The sequence below is a fragment of the Triticum dicoccoides genome, chromosome 2A, assembly GCF_002162155.2.
Source record: "Triticum dicoccoides isolate Atlit2015 ecotype Zavitan chromosome 2A, WEW_v2.0, whole genome shotgun sequence".
In the NCBI taxonomy this organism is placed as follows: domain Eukaryota; kingdom Viridiplantae; phylum Streptophyta; class Magnoliopsida; order Poales; family Poaceae; genus Triticum; species Triticum dicoccoides.
In genome coordinates this window covers 744,082,642-744,091,237 of record NC_041382.1, presented here as the reverse complement: position 1 = coordinate 744,091,237, position 8,596 = coordinate 744,082,642, and the positions used below count along the sequence as shown (strand labels likewise).

Genomic DNA, 8,596 nt, shown 5'->3' with positions numbered 1-8,596 from the left:
ATAGGTAAGGCAAGGTAAAATATGAGTGGAGCTGGAGCAAGCGACTAGCAAGTATGGTGGCTAACTTATTCGCAAAAGAGAGCGAGAAGAGGAGGCAAAGCACGAGCGAGAAACTAGCGAGCAACCTGCGCAAACATTACTCCAACACCGTGTCCACTTCCCGGACTCCGCCGAGAAGAGGCCATCACGGTAACACACTCAGTTGATTCATTTTAATTAATTAAGGTTCAAGTTATCTACAACCGGACATTAACAAATTCCCATCTGCCCATAACCGCGGGCACGGCTTTCGAAAGTTCAATCCCTGCAGGGGAGACCCAACTTAGCCCATGACAAGCTCTCACGGTCAACGAAGGAATAGACCTCCTCCCAAGACGTTCCGATCAGACTCGGTATCTCGGTTACTCAAGACAACTCCGACAATGGTAAAACATGTCCAGCAACACCGCCCGCTGTGCCGACAAATCCCGATAGGAGCTGCACATATCTCGTTCTCAGGGCACACCGGATAAGCTAAGCGTATGGGAGCCAACGTAACCCAAGTTGCCAAGGGACGGCCCCGCACGGTGCTCTAGGTTGGACCAACACTCAGAGGAGCACTGGCCCGGGGGGGTTAAAAGTAAGATGACCCTTGAGTCCGCGAAACCCAAGGGAAAAGGCTAGGTGGCAAATGGTAAAACCAAGGTTGGGCATTGCTGGAGAAGTTTTATTCAAGGCGGACTGTCAAGGGGTTCCCATTATAACCCAACCGCGTAAGGAACGCAAAATCCGGGAACATAACACCGATATGACAGAAACTAGGGCGGCAAGACTGGAACAAAACACTTGGCGAGAGGCCGAGCCTTCCACCCTTTACCAAGTATATAGATGCATTAAGATAACAAAGTAATATAATGATATCCCAACAAGTAAATAAATGTTCCAACATGGAACGGCCACCAATCTTCACCTGCAACTAGCAACGCTATAAGAGGGGCTGAGAAAAGCGGTAACATAGCCAATCAACGGTTTGCTAGGACATGGTGGGTTAGAGGTTTCACATGGCAATTTGGGAGGCTTGCAAGCAAGTGGTAGGCATCGTAGCATTGGCATAGCAAAAGAGCAAGCAAACTAGCATAGCAAAGATAGTAGTGATTTCGAGGGTATGATCATCTTGCCTGCACAGTTGTCAGAGTAGACTGGATCCTCGAAAGCAAACTCAACGGGCTCCTCGTTAGCGAGCTCGTCTCCCGGATCTACCCAAACAAGACAAACAAGCAACAAGGATACAATCAACCACGTGCAAACTCAAACAACACGATGCAAAGATGATATGCTATCCGGGATGCGATGCGGGATGCAAAATGCAAGATATGACAGGAAATGCATGAACCTGGCCTCAACTTGGAATTCCAAGTATGCCACTGGAAAGATGAGATGAAATCGCTTGAAAATGATATAAAGAACGCCGGAATCGGAGTTACGGTTTGGAAATGGCAAGCGATTCAAAAATGACACCGGTCTGCGATTTACAGCAAGTAGGCATCTAAATGCAATGAGATGAACATGCTACAGCACCCAAACATGACAACAAAATACATGGCAGGGATGCACACAAGATGCTTAACAAAAGTCTAGCACTGAGCTACGGCCAATCCATCCATTAACAGGTTCAAACAAGCATGGTAAAAATGCAAATGGCAAACAGATCTCAGACTTAGTGAAATTAACACTTGTCTGGAATTTCAGATCAGGTAGCCCTCTTCAGAGCAACAAAACTACCTGCTATAGGACCTGAACATGGCAAAGTAAAGCCTGGTATGGAGCTACTCAAAGAGCTTAACAAAAGTCCCTTAGTGACCTTGAGCCAAAAGGGATCAGAAAATACAATTGCAAGCACGTGAACATAGCAAAAACATAATCAGTTTTCAGACTTGGTGAAAAACTGACACATGCTGAAACAGATCTCAGGTAGGCATGTTTACGAGCTCGATGCACTCACTATGGTGCAAGTCATGACAAGATAAGAATACACCCATCAAGAAGGAACAAAATGCAAGCTAGACATGGCAAGAACAATAGCGTAGCATGCACGGATCAACTACAACATCACTGGCAAAATTGCAAACAAGTTGACAATCTGCCCAGATTCACAAAGTAGCTAAAGTAGAGCTCGATTGACTCAAGCTAGGGTGCTCCATAATTGCAAACAAAGACATAGATGGATAGAGCACTACAAGATTAATAAAACATCCTTACTGATCATCCTCAAAAGAGGCACGGATCACTAGGAAACAACATGAACATATGACAACATGAGATAAACAGCTCCAAGACTTAGTGAAATTACTAAGTCCCTGAAAACAGAATTAGCAAGTGCACCACTTTCCAAGCTTGCACAAGTCACCACACTCATCACAAAAATACATGGGTTGCACCTCTGGAAAGATGACAAAACCCTTAACAAAACACAGGTATAACTCATGGGCATAGCATGCACACAATAATCATGGCAAAAATGACAAAAGTGCTAAACATAGTAGCAGATCTGACAATTTACTCAAGTAGCCCTCTTCTAACAGCATTTCGGGCATCAACATGAGCTCCAATGAAAATGATGCAATGGAATGAAATGATGTACTCTCTGAGGTGAACATTTTGATATGCTATATGCGTGAATCGGAGCTACGGATGCAAAGTTACGGAGCCACGAACATGAGCACTTGGACTGAGAATTTTGGAACAGACAAAAAAATCAACCTCTAGGGTTTTTTGGATCTAGATCTCGCGCACGGAAATCGAGGAACTCCGGCGAGGAACTGTAGCTGCCGGAGAGGAGGAGGTTGCCAGCGATGAGGGGGAGGCCGGACGGCGGCGGCCGGCGGGCACGGACGCCGGTGGCCGGGGGCGGCGGCGCAGGGCGCGATGGCGGCGGCTGGTGGTGGCGCCGGCGGGCGGAGGCGGCGGGGCCGGCGAGGAGCTCCGAGCGGCGATGGCGCGCGACGGCGGCGCGGCGCCGGCGCGGTGGCGGTGCGGAGGCGGCGATCGGCGCGCGGGTGAAGACGAGGCGGGCGGCGGCGCGGCGCTCTGGCCCGAGCGGTGGAGGAGGAGGGCCCGCTCCGGGCCTGGCGGGCCGGCGGGAGTGGCGGCAGCGGGCGATGTGGGCGCGCCCGGGCGGACGAATCCCGGGGCGCCATGTGGCGGTGGAGAGGTGGGCCGGACAATGTCCGTCAGCAGGTTTTCGTCCGGCGCGGCGCGGGGACGATTTCTAGGGTTTCGGAGGTAGGAGGAGATCCGAAAATCGAGGGGGTGTTTAAATAGGCATAGAGGGAGCTAGGAGAGTCCAAATGAGGTGCGGTTTTCGGCCACGCGATCGTGATCGAATGCTCTAGATGATGGATCAGAGTTTGGTGGGTTTTGGGCCAAATTCGAGGGGTGTTGGGCTGCAACACACACGAGGCCTTTTCGGTCCCTCGGTTAACCGTTGGAGTATCAAACGAAGTCCAAATGGTACAAAACTTGATAGGCGGTCTACTGGTAGTAAACCAAGGCCGCTTGGCAAGTCTCGGTCCAATCTGGAAATATTTAATCCCCACACATGAAAGAAAGCTAGAAATGACCACTGGAGGAGAACGAAGTGCCGGAATGCAAAACGGACAACGGGGAAAATGCTCGAATGCATGAGATGAACACGTATGCAAATGCAATGCACATGATGACATGATATGAGATGCATGACAACGACAACAACACACGGAGACAAAGACCCGAACCCGAGGAAATAAAATAACTTAACGCCGGAAACGGCAAGAGTTGGAGTACAAATTGGGAAAGTTACATCCGGGGTGTTACACATGGGTATATCTACTTAATGAAACATAAGTATGGAACATTTGAGAAGTTCAAAGAATTTCATAGTGAAGTGGAAAATCATCATAACAAGAAAATCAAGTTTCTACGATCTGATCGTGGAGGTGAATATTTGAGCTATGAGTTTGGACTTCATTTGAAACAATGCGGAATAGTTTCGCAACTCACTCCACCTGGAACACCACAACATAATGGCGTGTCCGAACGTCGTAACCACACCTTGTTAGATGTGGTGCGATCTATGATGTCTCTCACTGATTTACCGCTATCGTTTTGGGGTTATGCTTTAGAGACGGCTGCATTCACGTTAAGTAGGGCACCATCAAAATCCGTTGAGACGACACCTTACGAAATGTGGTTTGGCAAGAAACCCAAGTTGTCATTTCTTAAAGTTTGGGGCTGCGATGCTTATGTGAAAAAGCTGCAACCTGATAAGCTCGAACCCAAATCGGAGAAATGTGCACTACAAGAAATATGTCAACTTGTGACCAGCACTATTGGTCACTAAATGGTCACTGTTTTCAATTTGTGACCAAAAACATAAGGTCAAAAGCTGGCGGTCATAAACTGACTATAGCGACCTTTCTTCTGGAATGGTCGTAGACGTTTATGACCAAAATACGTCTACTGTGGCGTTTTGGTCACTAGCAACCTCCCCAGGCCACGTAGGCATCCAGGGTGGCAATCTGATGTGGCACAAGATTTAGCCCGGTCCAATTCGATTTTCATGGGCCTAGCCCAACAATTCGGCCTTTTTAATGTATTTTTTTCCTGCTAGTTACATAGGCCAAGTCCATTTCAGCCTTTTATTTATTTCTGGGCCGGGGCCTTTTAACTTTGTTTGGGCCATTATATTTTGGGGCTGGTCCCATTTGTCATCTTCTCACACATTAGGCCCACTTGACAGAAAATTCAAAATTGCTCAGATTATTCTCATAAGTGGGTCCCACAAGTCAGGTTTCCATTGCACACATTTTCAAATCACATACATAATCAATATTTCAAACGGAACAGTACAAATGTAGTTCATCAAATAACACTAACTAAGTCTACTACAATCTGTTCATAGTCTATTACAACCCAAATATGCCTACTATTACAATATAACAATATTTACAGTCTATTACAGTTAAACAAAAGAGACGACTCTTTGCTGAGTAGGGCTATCCGGCTTTGAACTTCAAATTTCATAGACCTCCTGTTCGTCAATTGCAAGCACCATGCACCTTGGTTGGACATGAAGTGCTTGTCCTCGGTTGCACCATGCACCTTTGATGAAAGAGCTGCGGCTGATCGCTAAAACCTGTGAATATCAAAAAGATCTATTCAGTACAAAAAGTAAATCACGACAATATGTCAGTAGTAATAAATACAGAATCTGAACAAAAAAACTACTCCCAGTTAGAATTATTTTTGTTTTGGTAAGGTATAAGAGCAGCAGGTAAAGATAACATGAACAGATTGTTTGATCAGATAAGCTATATGATTGTATCAACACATGTGTAATGCATGGTACAGGTCAAATCCATGATATGAGACATAGATAAACCAATAGTCTAAGATTAAAAATTCTATAGTCTAAATCAGTAACAGTTTAACAGTCTGTAGTCTAAGTTTCCAAGATTGTCTACTAAAGAAATTGTATCAACTTAACAATTAGTCATGCATAAGTGTTTGACATCAAAAACATACAAAAGTGCATTCTCGAGATTGACAATTAGGATGCATGCTCTGAACATACAGAAGTTCTACAGAGCAGCAGCAATGGCATCACAGTTGAGCTGCCAGACCAAAACAAAGTCATGTATGTATGTATGTAACAAAATCAGCCAAACTTAATATGCATCATCAGCTGATTAAAAGTAGTGGATAATAGTATAGTTCATCAAATGATATGGGCAGCTAGCCAAGTTTCCTAATGGGAATAGCTCACAAGAGCAGACAAAGAAATGTATATTTTAAACTAGACTAGATTGCAGGGGGGGAAGGAGACGGGATGTGTGGCGTTACCAAGGTAACACTCCTAATTTTTCTCATGAAAGTATCATGATAGACATAGGCAGCTACCAACAGGAAGAGGAAAATGGAAAATGCAGGCTACATGACCGAGGTTCTACCAACAAGAACCAACCAAATTAACCCAGCAAGTTAGTCAGATGAGGCAAGCAGCCCAGATGCATAAGGGTGGATTGTTCAGTTCACTTCAGTTCAAGCTACCTAGAAGAGAATGTCAGGACAACCGGCTGGGTTCACTTCTTGTGCACCCTACAGTCTGGGGAGTTTGGCTGCATGCATCTGTGTTGTTGAAATCGATGGCTAGGCCGACTGGGCTCGTGTCCTTCAGGCTCGACGACTTGCGCTTCTGCTGCAGCACCAAGAATGACATTGTTAATGTAGTCAAGGTAGCCAGATAGTAGGGTAATTCAGGTTTCGACTAACAGTTGTACTGCCTGTGCTGTGTGTGTACCAGATTAAATTAAATCAGTAAACACTTGAGCTTTTATGGTTGGGTTGGTTGGTGATTTTACCTTGGTGGAATTGCTGGCGGAGTGCTTCCTTTCGGACCGATGTTTCTGCTCCTTCTCCAGTAAGCACAGTAGCGTCTTGTTGGCTTCGTCAACGGCTCTTTTCTCCACGAATAACTTAACCTTGAATTACACATGCAAAAGAAACTTCAAACTGTCAAGACTACATTAGTGTTGCATGAAGCAATGTTCACTGAGAGGGCGATAAGTTGCAGGTACAGAACATAGGTGTTGCAAGTACAAGAGTGAGATAACATGTTACCTCCTCTACTTTTTTTAGGTTGGTCTTGAGTATCTTCTTGTCCCTCTGCGGCGCTTGCACTTGTTCAGTAAGCTGCGCGTGAGTAAGATGAATGTTGGAGGACCAGGTTGGTTAAACAGCATTGCACTAGTAATTATACGAAGCAGCCACCGCGGTAGCATACAGGAGTATCATGCAAGCAAGCAGAGTGTTCAATGATGGTGATGGAGCTCTACAGTTGATCCAACACCAAATCACCTGATTGAAGGTGATGGAGCTCTACTACAGTTGACAGACCAAAAACAAACAATGTAACAAGACCAACTAGTCAAACTGAATATGCATCAAGTGATTAAAATCCGTGGAAGATATAATTAGTCATCAACTGACACAACTAACTAATTTTCCTTTCCCAATGGCAGAGCACACAAGAGCAGACAGTAAATCATATCCAGAATGTAGCAATCAGTGGATAACAGGAGCCATCAAGAATGAAATCGACTGATAATATGAGCGAGGAAAGGGATACGGGGTGTGGTGATCTTATTGACGTCGGGGGCGTCCCTGAGGCGCTTGCGTAGGTCGTTGCTCTCCCAGGCGAGCTCGTCGCATGACTCCATGGCGCGCTTGAGGTCGCGCTCGTAGAGGCCGCACTCCTTCTCGAGCCTGGTTGGGCGGCGAGATGGTCGCGCGCAGCCGCCACGACCTCCTTCTCCTCCATGCAGTGCCAGATCCCCTCCGTGTTCATCGCCGACTTGTTCTGCACGCACGGCACGGGGCCATTCCGATCCATCAGGCATTCTGGCGAACAGGTATAGTGCGCGAGTAACCACCACAGCAAAATGGACGGGGGAGGGGGTAAGGGGGCGGACTGACCCTGAGGAGGTCGATGCATTGGGCGGCGGCGTGGAGGTCCTCCTCGAGCGCGAAGACACGGTCCTGGAGGCAGCCGCGCAGGTCCTACGAGACAGCGAGGTTGAGGCAGAGCGAGCGGTCGGGCACGGGGAGGCAGGGGGCATACTTTGTCTGGCGAAGCACCCCACCCATGCCGCCGGCGAGCCACTGGTCCTGCTGGTGGTGGTGCTGCATGATGGCTGCGCCCTGGACCGGATCCGGTGCTGCACCTCTAGCCCGCGGATCCAGAGCTCGGTCGCCATGGCTGCGCCACGGGCTAGGGTTTCGGGTGCTTGGGAAAGAATCAAAAGGTGGGGGCGCCAGTGATGGTGGGGTAGAGGAGAAGGTGGGGGCCTCCGGCGGTCTCGAACGAGGTGAGGGGCGGGTGGCGCAGGGGAGGGGAGAAAGGAAGGAGAATAGAGTGAGGGGAGAAAGAAAGGAGGCGGCGGGGGGTGGATGGAAAATGTGCAGAGGACTCACGAGATCTAGGGTTTCGGCTTAGGTGGGCTTCAGGTGAGGACAGTCGTTGGATCCGGGAGCATCCGACGGTGATCCATCCACGATCCGCGTGAAACACCCACGGACCAATCAAAATGCAATACACACGTACCATGTCATGACCATCTAAATTGGTCACAGTTAACTAAAAAATTGGTCGTAGTTGACTAAAAATTCATTTTCTATTTTTCAAGTGCCAAAAATGAGTTTTTTTGTGAAGGACCTACCATATATTTGTTGCAATATTGGACCAAATCATTTTTATAAAATAGTAGGCCATGTATAATGCACGATTTACAAAATGGTTGGGTGTCAAAATTTTCGATCCACCTCTCGTGAAAAAGACAAATTTCCGCCGATTCAGCTGGAAGCGGGTCAAATTTGAACTGCAGCTGCCTCATAGTTTGCTATTTATTTTTTCCAAAAGTCATTTCTAGGTATATAAGTACCTATTTAATCAGAGAAACACCAAAAAAATCCAAGATTCAGCCACTACCTAGGAACGGTCATTCCCGTCGTTTTGACCGCATTTTGAAACGGGCATAAAAATTTCAAAAAAATCAAAAAATTGGGAAACCTTCGCATTGTG

General features: G+C 47.0%; 1 pseudogene; it reads right to left on the bottom strand.

Annotated features, from left to right (window-relative positions):
* Nucleotides 1-5,029: 5,029 nt before the first annotated feature.
* LOC119358282 lies at nt 5,030-7,704 on the bottom strand (annotated as a pseudogene).
* Nucleotides 7,705-8,596: the final 892 nt, after the last annotated feature.